Here is a 15,364-nt window from a genome sequence, read left to right as displayed (position 1 = left end):
ATTTGAACACTTTATTCAATCTCATAGACAGCCCATTGGACATTTGTTCGTGATGGTGCACAGTATGATAAATGAAATGAAACATATATCTCCTGTGTACAGTTTCAGAAATTTATTTTATAGTGTAGTGTGTCTTCTAATTGACAATATTGTACACAGGCTGACGTGTGTGCATAATTTTGTAAGATACAAGTGTTGAAACTACAGAGATATACACTATCTGATTTCTGTAAATGTTGTTGAACATTATTACAGATAATTTAATACGATAAAATAATATGTATATTACAACAATGTGGTATTACTTGTACAGTATTGTCAATATATGTTTAGTAAGTATCTTAGTACCTAAGTTTACAATGGTGTATTTCTTGTTGGCGGTATATTGTGAACACGTGGTGTACTTCTGTCGACACTACGTGTGTTGTTTTATCAGATATGGCCAACATTATAGTCATAGAACTGCTTTTTGTTAGTGTCATGTATATATAAACACATATGAATATTATTACTAAAACGTATCAAAACATGGTTATATATTTCTACACAATGAGAGGAAATAACGTAAATTTAGATGATGTATCGATAAATGTACCTAATTAAAAAAATCCAAAAGCACAGTAACAGGAGAAATGATCTCTTTTTGAGTAACAGATTAGGATGCTATTAAAAAACCTAATATACCAATAAAATTAGTAGCTAAGTTAGTAAATAGCTTCAGTAAATAGAAAACAAAAATCTAAACCATGGATGAGAAAGCTGAAAAAAATCAATGATTAAAGAGATTGAGGTTAAATACGAACTTCGTAAACGAACATTTTTGTCTTGTAATATAAAACAAAACCTCCAGGTTAAGTTCTGCAATTAATGTTAATATAAAAATGTAAATTTACATCGTTATCTATTAGGTATAACACCAAATTATATGTTTTGAATATCTAAGGTATTATATGTATAATTATACATCGTGTTATCCGTTAGCATTATTAACAGAATATTGTATATTTCTTGTTAATCTCTTGAGAACATTCTCCTTATCAAAATATTTATTTTAGCTTATCTTATAATTTTAATGGACATGTAATAAACCATCTGAAAGTTTCAGCCCAAAAGTAACTCCAGATTGGAACAGTCAGCTTGCAATTGGTTAATACCTTTCTGAGGTCATGATAATGGTGAAAACCAAGAGTTTTTGTACAGAAAAGTTACATTTCTGCTGATATTAGTATTTTGTGAACTACGTGTATATAAAGGTTTCTACAAACCTTTATTACCTTTTCAAGCTTCAAACATTAAATGTATATATGATGAGGTACAAAGGAAAATATGTTTGTTTTATTACATTTCATTGAGTACCTTCTTGTGCTTTACTTTCGTGACTTGACCGGTTGTGTATTTTATCGAACAATGTAACCGAACTGACTGTATTCATTTTAATTATTGATTAAACGTTGTACCATTTGTCGTTACACTTTCGTCTTATATTTATTAATTTTTTTAGATGAAATATATGTTACAAAAAATGGTAACATTCGAAAGTTCTTGAATGAGTCTTAAATAATTATATGCATAAAAATTACATTTTTACCAGCTATCAATTGTTAAATAGTTTTATAATTTATAAATTAACATGTTATAGATTCACTTAGTGTTCTTCACATTCAGATCATATGAAAACACAAGTGAAGGAAAATTGTATATTTTCAAACTTTCCCGCTTTTGAACAGTTTGAAGTCACAATCAGAACGACTGTGACTTCATTTAGTATTTCATAATATTCAGTTCTATAAGTCACTGCAGTTAAAGAAATAAAGATTGTTGATCAGTATACAGAGAAATGAGTCTACAGCTTGTGGTTTTACACAGTGCTAATTATTGATAACTTCTGATGAAATGTAAGTTAGCGCTCTAGTCCAGAAGAAGAAAAACTAAATTAAAACAATTTTGTGCAGCAACTTGAGAAAACTGTATATAATTTCATGATCCGAGATACAAGTAAAATAAATTCTATAATGCACTGAATCATCAGTTGGGTATCCTCGCTGTTAATAATACACTTTTTGTCTGGACTTTCCTGGAGACGGTACTAGATTCATAGTCGCAATGTAAGATATAAATTAGAAGTTAATTAGTTCTAAAAATGAAAAAAAAATGTAAGTAATCGAGAAACAGATTAAAACCATAACGAATAGACCTATAATAAGCGGCTAGCACTCCAGGTCTTCTATCTAGAAGATTCAGGATTGAATCTGCACTACTATTACCATAGAAGGCGGCAAAAATATTAACTGACCTATTCTTACACTGATATCGATAGTATTAAAATGTGCGCTGCCAATTTTTTGTTCAAAATAAAATAGGTTTTAATTGATCTCACAAAGGTTTCTAACAGTTAGTCCTTATGATGCACAATACGTAGATCACTCTGCTTCCTCACATTGTCACAAAGTCGCATTCGAATCTATCATACGCAATAGGTATAGTGTAATCTTCCCACACTGAACGATAAAGATATTGGAAATAAAAAGAAACCTGGTTGTCAGTGATATCTTCTCCATATAAGACGATTAATCATCTTTCCACACAGAACCACAGAGTTTATGGAAGTCAAAAGGAAACCAGGACTCGGCTGTTCATAAACCTGGTTGTCAGTGATATCTTTCTTATATAAGACAATCAACCATCTTCCTAAACAAAACCATAGAACTTATGAAAGTCAACACGAAACCTGGACTCGGCTGTTCATAAAACTGGTTTCAGTGATATCTTTCCCATTTAAGACGATTAACCGTCTTCCCACACAGAACCATAGAACTTATGGAAGTGAAAACAAAACCAGGGCTCGGCTGTTCGTAAAACTGGTTTTCAGTTATATCTTTCCCATATAAGATGATAAACCATCTTCCCACTCAGAACCATAGAATTTATGGAAGTGAAAACGAAACCTGGACTTGGCTGTTCATAAAACTGGTTGTCAGTTATATCTTTCCCATATAAGATGATCATGGCACCATTTAATTCGACCTGATCGATAAGGCAGTACTAGTTTTGAACGTACAAGTGTTTCTCACTATTCGTGGTGTGACTGAGTTCCAGACCAAATAATTCGACAGCATTAACAAAGCAATTACATTGTGCTTTGAATCCCACTTCTGAGATATATTCTGCTATTGTTGATTTTCCTTATCTTCTCCACAGTATGTAAGTCCTACATTTTAAAACTTCAAAATCAGTAGCTAATACGTCTGAATATCTCTTATTGTCATAACAACAATGTCTACTCAAAAGTAACGTCACTTTTCGAACTGAAGAATAAAACTGAACGTAAATGTAGGCATCATTTTCACGACAAAAGTCTGTCGCTGTTACAGTCACCCATGACTAACAAATACGTAGCACTTAAAGTATGTATCATACATGTACAGTAACTCAGCTATAACTTGCTATAAGACTACTGTTTAGTTAGAATGAACATTTCCTATTTTTGAAATTTTAGGACATGAATGGTCACAAAAATTCTGTTTTCCCAATTCATTTTGTCTTTTATTGAACTTTTATTTACACTACAGCTCTAACACTGTACGTCTAGCAGAATTCCAAATTTTATTAAATAGCATATAAATTATCTGGTAAAGAGACCCATATCTCAGTGGATCAACCCTAAATCTGGAGGCTTACAGCTAAAAACTAGGTTTAGATTTGCTACCTGAGATGGACACAACGTAAACAGCCCATTCTGCAACTGTGTTTAATATCAAACAAGAAAAAAAAAGACTACACATTCATAAACGTTGAGAAGATATCGTAAGAAAGAGAATTTGTGGTTTCTTTCGAGATAAATTGAATTTTGAAACCATGTTGTACTAATTTGCTACATGCGAAACCACTGATAGGACGGAAGTTATTCCAATTTCACTGACTTTGTTTTTAACATTTCATAATTTTGTAATAAATAAAACCGACAAATGGTTACGAAACAGGTATAATAACAAGTAATCACCAACAATGTTGTATAAAGTTTATATGTGTATAACCTATATACAAATGGGGCCTCGTGGTTAGGAGTACTTGACTGTTGATAAGAAGATCACGAGTTCGAATCCCAGTCGTAGAATATGTTCGTACTTTCCTTCTTCTTCATAACGACCTTAACTCCAACTAGATTGAAATCGACTGGAAGTTATGAAGAAGAAGGAAAGATACACGTCTACATTAAATAAATAGTGTAGGAAAGTCACTTGGGTTCGTCTTTAAAAGCTAAATAAATTAATGCCTTATGAACGATTACCAAAACATAAGTGTCAAAGTTTGTTTTATCTTATTAAATTACTGCTGCGTTTATTGTTTTATTTAAATTACTCCTAGAGAAACGTATGTTATCTTTATAAATCGCAGGGAAGGAGTTAGAACTATATTGGAACTTTTAAGGCAGGATGTGCGTGTGTGTATTTTCTTATAGCAAAGCCACATCGGGCTATGTGCTTAGTCTACCAAGGGGAATTAAACCCCTGATTTTAACGTTGTAAATCCGTAGACTTACTGCTGTACCAGCGGGGGACTTAAGGTAGTGTATATATTTCTATTTAATACATTTTTGTAAAGGAGGGGGTTGGGAATCAGAACTGTATAATACCTTCTATTTGATATATATTTTTTTATAACGGAGGAGGTTGGGAATTTAATTACCAGAAATATAAAGGCGACTTCATTGATATGTTAACAATTTACGGTTCAATCCCTTCCCACAGCTGAATATAGACAGTGAAAGACTGAAGAAGATGAGACATTGTGGGTGGAATCATTCATCTTCGTACCCTCACTTGCTTTTTTTTCATGATTTTCCATATTGGCATTTGGATTTTGTCTGAGAAATGGGATGTCCCCAACGCATTTGATGCTTTTACTTTAACTTAAGTAAATATACATATGGATATTGTAGGAAGGAAACATTTCAGCAAGATATGGCTTACGATGCCCAACTAGTAAGAACTTTTGATCAGTTACAAACTAAGATATATATATATATAAATATATATATTCTTTGTATAAAGGAGCTCCCACGATTTCTGCAGTAAACAGAAATATTGAATCTTATATTGTTTATATGCAGCCAACAAAAACAGTTCCAACTCGCTTTTTTTACTTATTTTTTAATGATTCGTTTCTAGAAAGGAAAGGGCTTTAAACGAAGGAAAATATTCGAAAGAAAGATTTGATCAATGAAGTTGAAGTGCATATCAAAGTGTTCTTTGTAAATATTTGCCTTGTTATTGACGTGTTACAGCTTATACAATTACACCTGCGTCAAATACATAGACTAGTTCTGCTAATACTTGACATAACATTTGTTTCTGGTTCGAGTGTTTTAACAACGGTTCTCATCCGTAATTTATTAGTTCACAGGAAAACTTTAAATCTAGTTGAGAGTTTCTTTTGATTCTGATGTAGAGCAAAATCTAACACTCGAAATTTACTGCTAGGATTGGATTCTGGTTGTCATTTGCAATTAAGAATATTGTTGTATGCCGTGATATATTTCAGCTCACACATAAAAGAACGTATTTTATCTTAAGTGTCTATTACTAACCCAGAGAGCGTTTCGATAAAATTTCAAACATACATGTCATTGAGCATTAAGTCATACGTTTGCTTTGAGTATTTATATACAAATGTTTCTAGCATTTTTACGTAGGAAGTAATTTTAGGATTGCATGTTTCTGTCCGAATCATGAATAAGATATTTGCTTGTTCTTAGTATTTTCTAGCATGCAAATATTGTTTTTTTCCCAAATTAGCACTTTGGAAACATTTTTCGTTGTAAATGGTTAAAATATTAACGTAAATTAAAATAAGAACTTTTGTGTTGTAGAAATGAAGAATAATACTATTAAGCACCTGCAATAATGAAATCTGTATATTAAATTTTGATATTATACACTGCATGGCCAAAAGTATGTGAACACCCAACCATCACACCCATATCAGCTTGTTGAAAATTTCATTTCAAAACCATGGGCATTAATATGGAACTGGCTTCCCTTTTTGAAAGGCTTTTCACTAGAATTTGAAACATGGCTGTTTGGATTCGCTCCTCTTCAGCTACAAGAGCGTTAGTGAAGTCGAGCACTGATGTCGAGCGAGAAGGCATTGCTCGCTATCAGCGTTCCAATTCATACCAAAGGTTGAGGTCAGGGTTCTGTGCAGGTCAGTCAATTTCTTCCACACCAACCTCTATAAACCATGTCTTTATAGACCTCGCTTTGTGCACTGAAACAAAAATGGGCCTTCCTCAAACTGCTACCACAAGGTTGGAAGCACAAAATTCTCTAGAATGTCATTGTACGTTGTAGCATTAATATTTTTCTTCACTGGAACTAAAGAGTCTAACCCAAAATCATGAAAAAACAGCCCCAGACCATTATTTCTCCTCCACCAAACTTTACAGTTGGCACCATGCATTCAGGTAGGTAGCGTTCTCCTGGCATCCGCCAAACTCAGTTTTGTCCGTCTAATTGTCAAATAGTGAAGCGTCATTCATCACTCCAGAGAACGCACTTCCACGCTTGAGAGTTCAATGGAGGTGTAATTTACACCACTCCAGCTGACGCTGGCATTGCGCATGGTGATTTTAGGCTTATTTGCGGCTGCTTATTTATGGAAACCCATTTCATGAAGCTCCCCTCGAATAGTTCTTGAGTAGACGTTGTTTCCAAAGGTAGTTTGGAACTCGGTAGTGAGTGTTGCAACTGTAATAGACGATGTTTACGCGCTTGAGTTCTCTGTAGTCCCGTTCAGTGAGATTGTGTAGCCTACTGCTTCATGGCTGTGCTGTTATTGCTCCTAGACGTTTCCACGTTACAATAACAGCACTAAAAGTTAACTGGAACAGCTCTGGCAGGGTAGAAATGTGACGAACTGCCTTGTTGGAAAGCTGGCATCCTATGACAGAGCTAAGTTGAAAGTCACTAAGCTCTTCAGTACGACCCATTCTACTGCCAATGTTTGTCTATGGAGATTGCATGGCTGAATGCTTGATTCTATATACCTATTATCAATGGGTGTGGCTGAAATAGCAGAAACCAGTAATTAGAAAGAGTGTCCATATACCTTTGGCTATGTAGTGTATTTAACCAATATAAAGCTTGCTCCTGAAGAAGAAAGACCCATTTTTTGAAAGTGCTCGGGTTATAGAGTTTTTATTTCATCTCTTACCAATATAAAGGACACTGTATCTCGTTACGTCACGCTTTATTTTTCGATATATGAGGAGTCATAAAAACCAAAATGCATTTATCAGATAAAATAGCTTGAATACTGTCTGTCAATTATGATTTTAGTGCCGTGGGTGCATGTGAGCCTGAAACCTTGCAAGTGTAATGAATGTTGGTATAATAAGCCTAAAGTATCACGTTGTGTGTGATCTTCTAGCCAAGAGCCAAGTGTATGAAATTTATCATGAAATTAAAAATATAGATTCAATTATAAACTTAAATCTTTTCTAAAATAAGTTATATTTTGTTATATCACCAACGTTTTTATTAAAATAACAAACCTCTTTAGTGATCGGAGATTCTAAATTAAAAATTAAAAAATATTTTTTTCCAGCTTTTGGTCTATACATTTCATTTATACTTTCAGTATATAGACTAACAACAATATTAGGTTTCACGCTCGTTGCTAATCAATAGCAACAAAAGCCATTGTTGGAACGTAGCGTTATCAAAACGTACTGATTTTTCTACATGTAAGAAGTTGTTAATCTAACTTATTTTTACCAAGGCGTATTCTATGAATACACCATTAATTCATTTCATGAAGGATTTTAATTTTGATTGGATTACAACGGAATTTATCAACGTCTGACTGCCTCGATCGCACTTTCACTTTATTGGCCAAGCTTGATTTAGCAAAATTTATTTTTTTAATTTAGCTATGAGGTGTAAAATTAGGGTATAGTACGGGTTGGGTGTTTAATACTTGTCCCGTCATTTGTGGCGGGCTATACGCTAGTAGATTAATAAAAACCATTGCAATAAAGTTAATCATCACTATGTTTGAGATCAGATGTAATGATTCGAAATGCTTGAAAATTGCTATAAATGTATAAGGTGTCGTTCGAAACAATGGATTTAAATTCAGGTTTTAGAAGTTTTGAAAATTATCCCTATAAACGTAAAATAAAAGAAATTTTAAGAAATCACGGGCGCGAATCTACGAAACTGTTAGGAAAATATAGAAGATCATTATATATAATTATACGTGTTTACATTTTTGAAGTATTCCTGGCGAGTCCCCAAATGGAAAGTCAAGAGGTTTGGGGATTCTCAGTATTAGATCAATAAATTTTCTTTAAAACTAACGAGAACAATTAAAGTTCCAAATAAAATATAAGGTTTTTCGTAAAAATTACAGGTATTTAAAATTGTGAAATAGTTTAGAAAAAACAAACTTATTCTGTGAGATAAATACCTCTTTGATAGCGCATGAAATGACAGGATAAAATGGAAGTTCAATTACTTCAATATCAGCCTTTGTCGGCAAGCCCTCATACATTTATCACATAACACAATTGAATATTATCCTGTTTACACTGCTTGATGATAAACGCGGGCGAGAGGCCTTTATTCGTAATTCAAAAACCCTTGGTTCAGAGGTGTTGCTAACGTGAACAAAACCATTTGATGGATCACTTCTCAAGCGCGGTCTTTGTTGTTTTTAGGATCCTTTCCGAATTGATAATCGCATTTCAGAACAGCAAAAAGTAGACGTAAGAGACATTTTGCTTACGTGTTCTTCTATTAAAAAAAAAAGAAATATAGTTACAAGCACTTTTCTTTCCGAAGATTCACGTTATTTCCCAGATAATAATAAGCAGATCAATTCAGTTATTTTAGTGAACATAACATGTACATGTTGAATTGTCAAAATATTATTAGGGTCGGTATGGCCCAGTGGGTTAAGACGGTCAACTCGTCATCTAAGGGTTGGGGATTCGAATCTCCGTCGCACCAAAGATGCTCGCTCTTCAGTCGTGGGAGCGTTATAAGTGACGCTCAATCCTACTATTTGTTGATAAAAGAGTAGCCCAAGAGTATGCGGTTGGCGGCGATGACGAACTGACTTCCCTATAGTCTTACACTGTTAAATTACGGACGGATAGCGCAGATAGCCCTCCTTTAGCTTTGCGCGAAATTGAAAAAAACACAAACAAGTATTATTATAATTTTAATAATGTTAATATTTTATTCAGAAAAATTAATCATGTTTGTTATCTAATAATAAATCTTAAACACCCTGCAACTCTGCAGTTAACAGTAATAATTATTTAATAATGTTAAATAACATGACAGTCAATATTATTCAGTAAACATAAAAAAATACTTAGTTGGAAATAAACCGTGCGAGGAGGAGTTACAATATGTTATTTGATCACCTGATAATCGACATTATTCATTAAACATCATATATTGTAAATAAATAATAGGATCTTCTATTTTATTTTCATGGAAAATTTACTGAAAGTACTTACAAATAGTTGCTGCAATCTCTAGTTTGGAAGTAATCATCAAAGAGAAGACAATCACTAAATAACATGAAGAGAAACAATTGGCGGAGTAAATCACATTTGTTTAAAATTTTTAAAGGATACTACAGTGCATGCTATACATCTTTAAAATAGGGGAAAACGATCATTTTTTATTACGTGCATCATATCAAAATTGTAAACATCAAGTAAGAATCAAAGTTATAATAGTTTTTAAAGTGTCGCTGTTTCTGTATCTATGAAAGCAAACTAAAGCGTCTAAAATTATACTCTTTAAAACAGAAACGCAAAAGGGATATTTTTGTTATTTTAAAGAGAAATATATGTAATAACGTTACAAGCTCAGAGTATGTGATGTTACACGTGTTAAGGCACTGATTGTCAGACCAAAATGACAATAAAAGTTGTGCACTTTGAAAACGGAGGAAAACATCGGATTTTTCGCCAAAACGCATGCGTGTCCAATAAATGTGTTTGAGAGATCTGCATGTTCTGCAAGTGCAACATGTGCAAAATCCTTATAAAAGTGACGGGTTCTCGGTTTCCATAGCTCAATGTTAAGTCACCGACACGCAATACAGTTACGCCAAGACTGACTGAAGCACAACGCAACAACGCCATTGGTCGTTTGGAAGCAGACGAATCTCGATCAGATGTTGCCAGAGCTGTAAATGACCACCCAAGCACCATCACAAGGCTATGAAATCGTCACCAACAACATGGATCAACTCGTGACCGTCCACGATCTGGCAGACCTCGTGTGACCACGCCCGCACAAGATCGCAACATCAGGTTACGTCACCTTCGGGATAGGACCACCACTGCGACGTCTACTGCCTTAACCATACCAGGGCTGCGTAGGATTTCCGATCAGACCGTACGCAATAGTCTACGAGATACTTAGGCCCCATGTGCAACTCATCATGGTGAACGTCAACGACGTTTTTCAACATGACAACGCCCGTCCTCACACAGCCCGACTCACCACTGTCTTCTTGAGACACCACAACATCAACGTTCTTCCGTGGCTCTCCAGATCACCAGATTTAAACCCCATCGAACATCTTTGGGACGAGTTGGACCGACGTCTGCGACGGCGACAACCTCAACCGCATACTCTACCTCAGCTTGCAGCAGCTTTGCAGGCTAAGTGGACAGCCATTCCACAGGATGTGATTCGTCATCTCATCGCTTCCATGGGCAGGAGATGCCAAGCAGTTATTGATGCTCACGGGGGGCATACTCGTTATTGACGTTGAGTGACGTTAAACTTCAAGTAGTGAGCGTGGACTTCGCCTTTGCAGACTTTGGATGTTCAACAGTGAATGTGCAAAGTTTCACACGTCATACAGAACTACCCGGAATAAACTTGTTAACAATTTGTCTCAACTTTTGCCTTTTGCGTTTTTTTTATTGAAGAGTATAGTTGACAAAATGTAATAATATGAGACTCAATAAAAAGGTTAAGTAAGTAAAAATTTAAATATTTTTTATATCATGTGTCTGAATAATATATATATTTTTCGAACTAACGAAACTGTATAGAGATGCTGTAAAGAAATGTCAAATTATGAAAAATAAGATTAATCACCAGAAAACATGGTTTCCTTCCAAGTGTTCTAGTTCATCAGATGTATCAAAAATAGTTATATTATGCTATCACAGCTTGAAACTATGCTGAGGTAACTATTATTTGATAAACCTGTTACAGCGAAACGTTGGGCATTCCCAAATCTTTCATGTTTATCTTCGGTATTAATCAACGTTCCGAGTCGTATACAACTGTCATAATAATAAATAAATGGTTTAGTAGAAAATTATTATATTTGTGAGTACAGAGAAGCGGATAAATAAAAAAGATTCGAATATTTTGATGTTGAACTTTGAAAGTAGACGCAGTGTTACACTAACATTAGACACAGTGTTATACTAAATTTAAAGTAGACACAGCGTTACACGAACGTTGAAGTAGACGCAGTGTTACATTAACATTAAAGTAGACGCAGTGTTACACTAACATTTAAGTAGACGCAGTGTTACACTAACATTTAAGTAGACGCAGTGTTACACTAATATCAAAGAAATTAATCAACATGACTTTAGCAATAGCATAAGCTAATATAAGAAAATCATGATGACGTATATTTTCAGCAGTAATAACGTTAGCGAGTAGCTAATTATGCTTTGGCTTCAGCGCTCTGACATTCGTTCTGCCGTATTCTTCTCTCCGTACCAATAATTAAGTTTATTTGAGACAAAATGGTAACTCGCTGAAAGGTGATGCTGTTACAAGTATGTCCACAGGAACATATTTTACTATGTTATTTATATGAATATGACATTATTTTTAAACTTTATCAGTAATGTAAGCTACTCATTTGAAACGACAAATGTTTTTTTTTATCTTATCGTGTACTTCAGAACGAAGAGTGATAAATTCTTTGGCATTTGTTGGTTATTTTTAAACTGTGTGTTTAATTATTTTATATGCAAATAAGGGACAAACGACGTTTACTTTTTCAGTTTCAAGACAGACACAGTCCGACTAATTTAGCACGTGTGACAAGTAGCTTTACAACTTTTGTTCCGGGAACTATTTTCAAGGTAAGACACGTATATTACGTAAATAAGCCAATTCACCTTTTCACGGTAAGGTTAATTTCTAATGAAAAAGATGCTATACAATTGAAAAATTACATTTAAATAATAAAATGTGTAACAATAAATGTTTTGCTCTGAAAGTTATTTATCTTCATTGTTACTGTCTTGTTGTTATATTATGTATCAACAAGAGAATAATGGGTGGTAGGCTAGGTTTAACGGTTGTAGATAATAGTATAATAACAAAACATTGAAGTCTTTAAACAATACACTTGTTCAAGATTATCTTTCCAACAGTCATATTACTAGAATAGAGGGAAGAAAAGCTATAATTTTAACAACAATAACAAAATATAATTTATTTGAAACTCACCAAAAATAAACAAACTTAGAATGACTAAAGACCTCTTAAACTAAACTAACATATGAAGCTAAAGAAAGGTTCTGAGGTATTCAAAACCGCTAGTGCGTTTCTCTGTATATACATATATATACGTGTTAAAGGACCTTTCTTAGCAGTCGGAGCTTACAGATATTGGCTTTGGTAAAGGTTTATGCAATGATGACTGTTAAAGCTGCTTGTTCAAAGGTAAGACAAAAAATTTGTGTTAAACATCAAACACTATCTTATAACATTCTATCGGTCGAATTTGAAATGACATGCCTTAAGTTAAGTTTTCAATGCCGTTTCAGAATGTGTGTGGTTAAAAAATAAAACAGTATATATATATATATTTTTTTTTTTCTTAGTTTAACACTTAGTATTTAGTAACTATAAATTTTATTGCAAAATCTATATTAGGTATAAGAGAGCTTTTATTTTCAGGTTCAATTTCCAAAGATGTGAAGTATTTTGTTGGTAGGAATCTAAAATGCAACAGCAAGTCTTTTATATAGTATTAGTAATGAAGATATGTTTTTTTTGGAATTTCGCACAAAGGTACTCGAGGGCTATCTGTGCTAGCCGTACCTAATTTAGTAATGTAAGGCTAGAGGGAAGGCAGCTAGTCATCACCACCCACCGCCAACTCTTGGGCTACTCTTTTACCAACGAAGAGTGGGATTGACCGTCACATTATACGCTCCCACGGCTGGGAGGGCGAGCACGTTTAGCGCGACGCGGGCGCGAACCCGCGACCCTTGGATTATGAGTCGCACGCCTTACGCGCTTGGCCATGCCGGGCCAGTAATGAAGAAACGTAGTGCATTACATATCGAAATTTCATACGAAACATGGCAAAATCTGTTACTATATTTTATGATGTCTTAAGACAAAACTATAAAAATGGATGAAGACTCAATCTGAAATGACATACTTAGTGTTTTGCGAAACAGGCTTATGTATTTGATACAATATTCAAGCTAGATTTTTTTTACAGCTCAGACTTGTCGCAGCCTAGTGGATATCATTGAATTTAGAAACTGTTTATTGTGTTCACACAACCATGTATGTACTCATGTAATATTGCAAGTCTCTACTGAGAATATTTACTTTAACAATATTAGAGAGGATAGAGATGGTAGGAAAATCCCTGGAATATATCAAGAATATTTTCTTCATGGTTCTACTTGGTTAAGATACGAAATGAGGCTTAATAAAGAACGTAATGCATTTTATTTTCTTATTTTTTTGTGAAATAAAATCACATCTGGCTAAACTAAATTACAACTTATATTTCAGATAACATTTTTAAATTATGAATTATTTGATAATTTCTCTAATCGACTGCTTTTCTCAGATACTTTAATCTCTAACCAAAATATAAATTTAAATATTCCTTATGTAGTAATGATATGCTCTTTACTAACGTATCGCAGTACGGCATATACTGTTTTAATTATATTAGTTAAATCATATTCTTAAAGAATATGTGATTTACGATATTTTTGAATAATCTTTGAAAATTAAAAATAGAATTAGATTTTTCAAATTAGGTTATACAAGTAATTTCCAATAAGAACTAAAATCTCAGGTTGCCCTCATTTTTTGCAAATAAATAAAAAAATGATTCTATATTAATGAATCAAATAAGTAAACAGATATTTATGAATGAAGACAAACATGACGAATGAAAAACAACTGTAATTAGGTGATTACCGAACAATTCTATAAAATAAAACGTGTTTTTATAATCCGCTAACATCTTTTTGTCAGCAAAGTATTCTGTTATTAATATATTTATGATTATGTGTAATTAATGACTTTGTAATAGTACTACATATTGGAATGAAATACTCACATATAGCCTGAAAAACTTCATTAAGAACAATGTTGAGTGAGGACTTTATCTATAATAATAAGTATCATTACACGCGAAGATTGTAAAAACACGTTGACGAAGTTGTTTATATATATATATAAACGACCCCCGCTTGTATAGCGTTATGTCTACGGATTTAGAACGCTACACTCGGAAGAAAAACACATACAAATATAAATGTTCTTCTTTTTAAAAAAAAATCGTAATGGTATACCATTTCTTAAGTAAGTGGTTAAATGAAAATAATACATACATCTACGTTTGTTTGGTTATTTAGTTTTTTCAGAAAGTTAAATAAATCTTATCTGTTCGTAGCCGTTTTCCTAATTTTGAGCTGATACGCTAAACGAAAGGCACCAAGTCAAAACATATATCGCCAACTTTTCGACAGTTTGGCCCTGCATGGTAAAGTGTTTAAGGCAGTCGACTCGTAATCTGACGGTCGCTGGTTTGAATTCCCGTCACACCAAACATGTTCATCAGTTCAACCGTGGGGGCATTATAATGTGATGGTCAATCCAACTATCCGTTGGTAAAAAAGTGGCCCAAAAGTTAGCGGTGAGTGGTGATAACTAGCCACCTTCCCTCTAGTCTTACACTGCTAAATTAGTTACGACTAGCACGGATAGCTCTGGTGTAGCTTTGCGCAGAATTCAAAAACCAAAAACCTTGAGCAGTTCTTGTTTGATCGAATAGTGGAACTTGATCGACATATATTATTGCGGTAATTGATACGAACCAATCACCTTTGGGTTTACATTTAGAGCAACATAACGACTAGATATTATCTGGCCCGATATAAAGATAAATTGATTTAATTACTAGCTTATACAACGTTTTCGCTGGCAGAGCATGGCATATCGACGTAATATAAATGTTTATATTTCATTATATCATTAGTTTTTTGCTCCCTCAATACCAGTAACCAGTAAGACGAGTGTTTAATAGCACTTCACCT

The sequence above is a fragment of the Tachypleus tridentatus genome, chromosome 10, assembly GCF_004210375.1.
Source record: "Tachypleus tridentatus isolate NWPU-2018 chromosome 10, ASM421037v1, whole genome shotgun sequence".
Taxonomy (NCBI): domain Eukaryota; kingdom Metazoa; phylum Arthropoda; class Merostomata; order Xiphosura; family Limulidae; genus Tachypleus; species Tachypleus tridentatus.
This window is presented reverse-complemented; position numbering follows the sequence as displayed.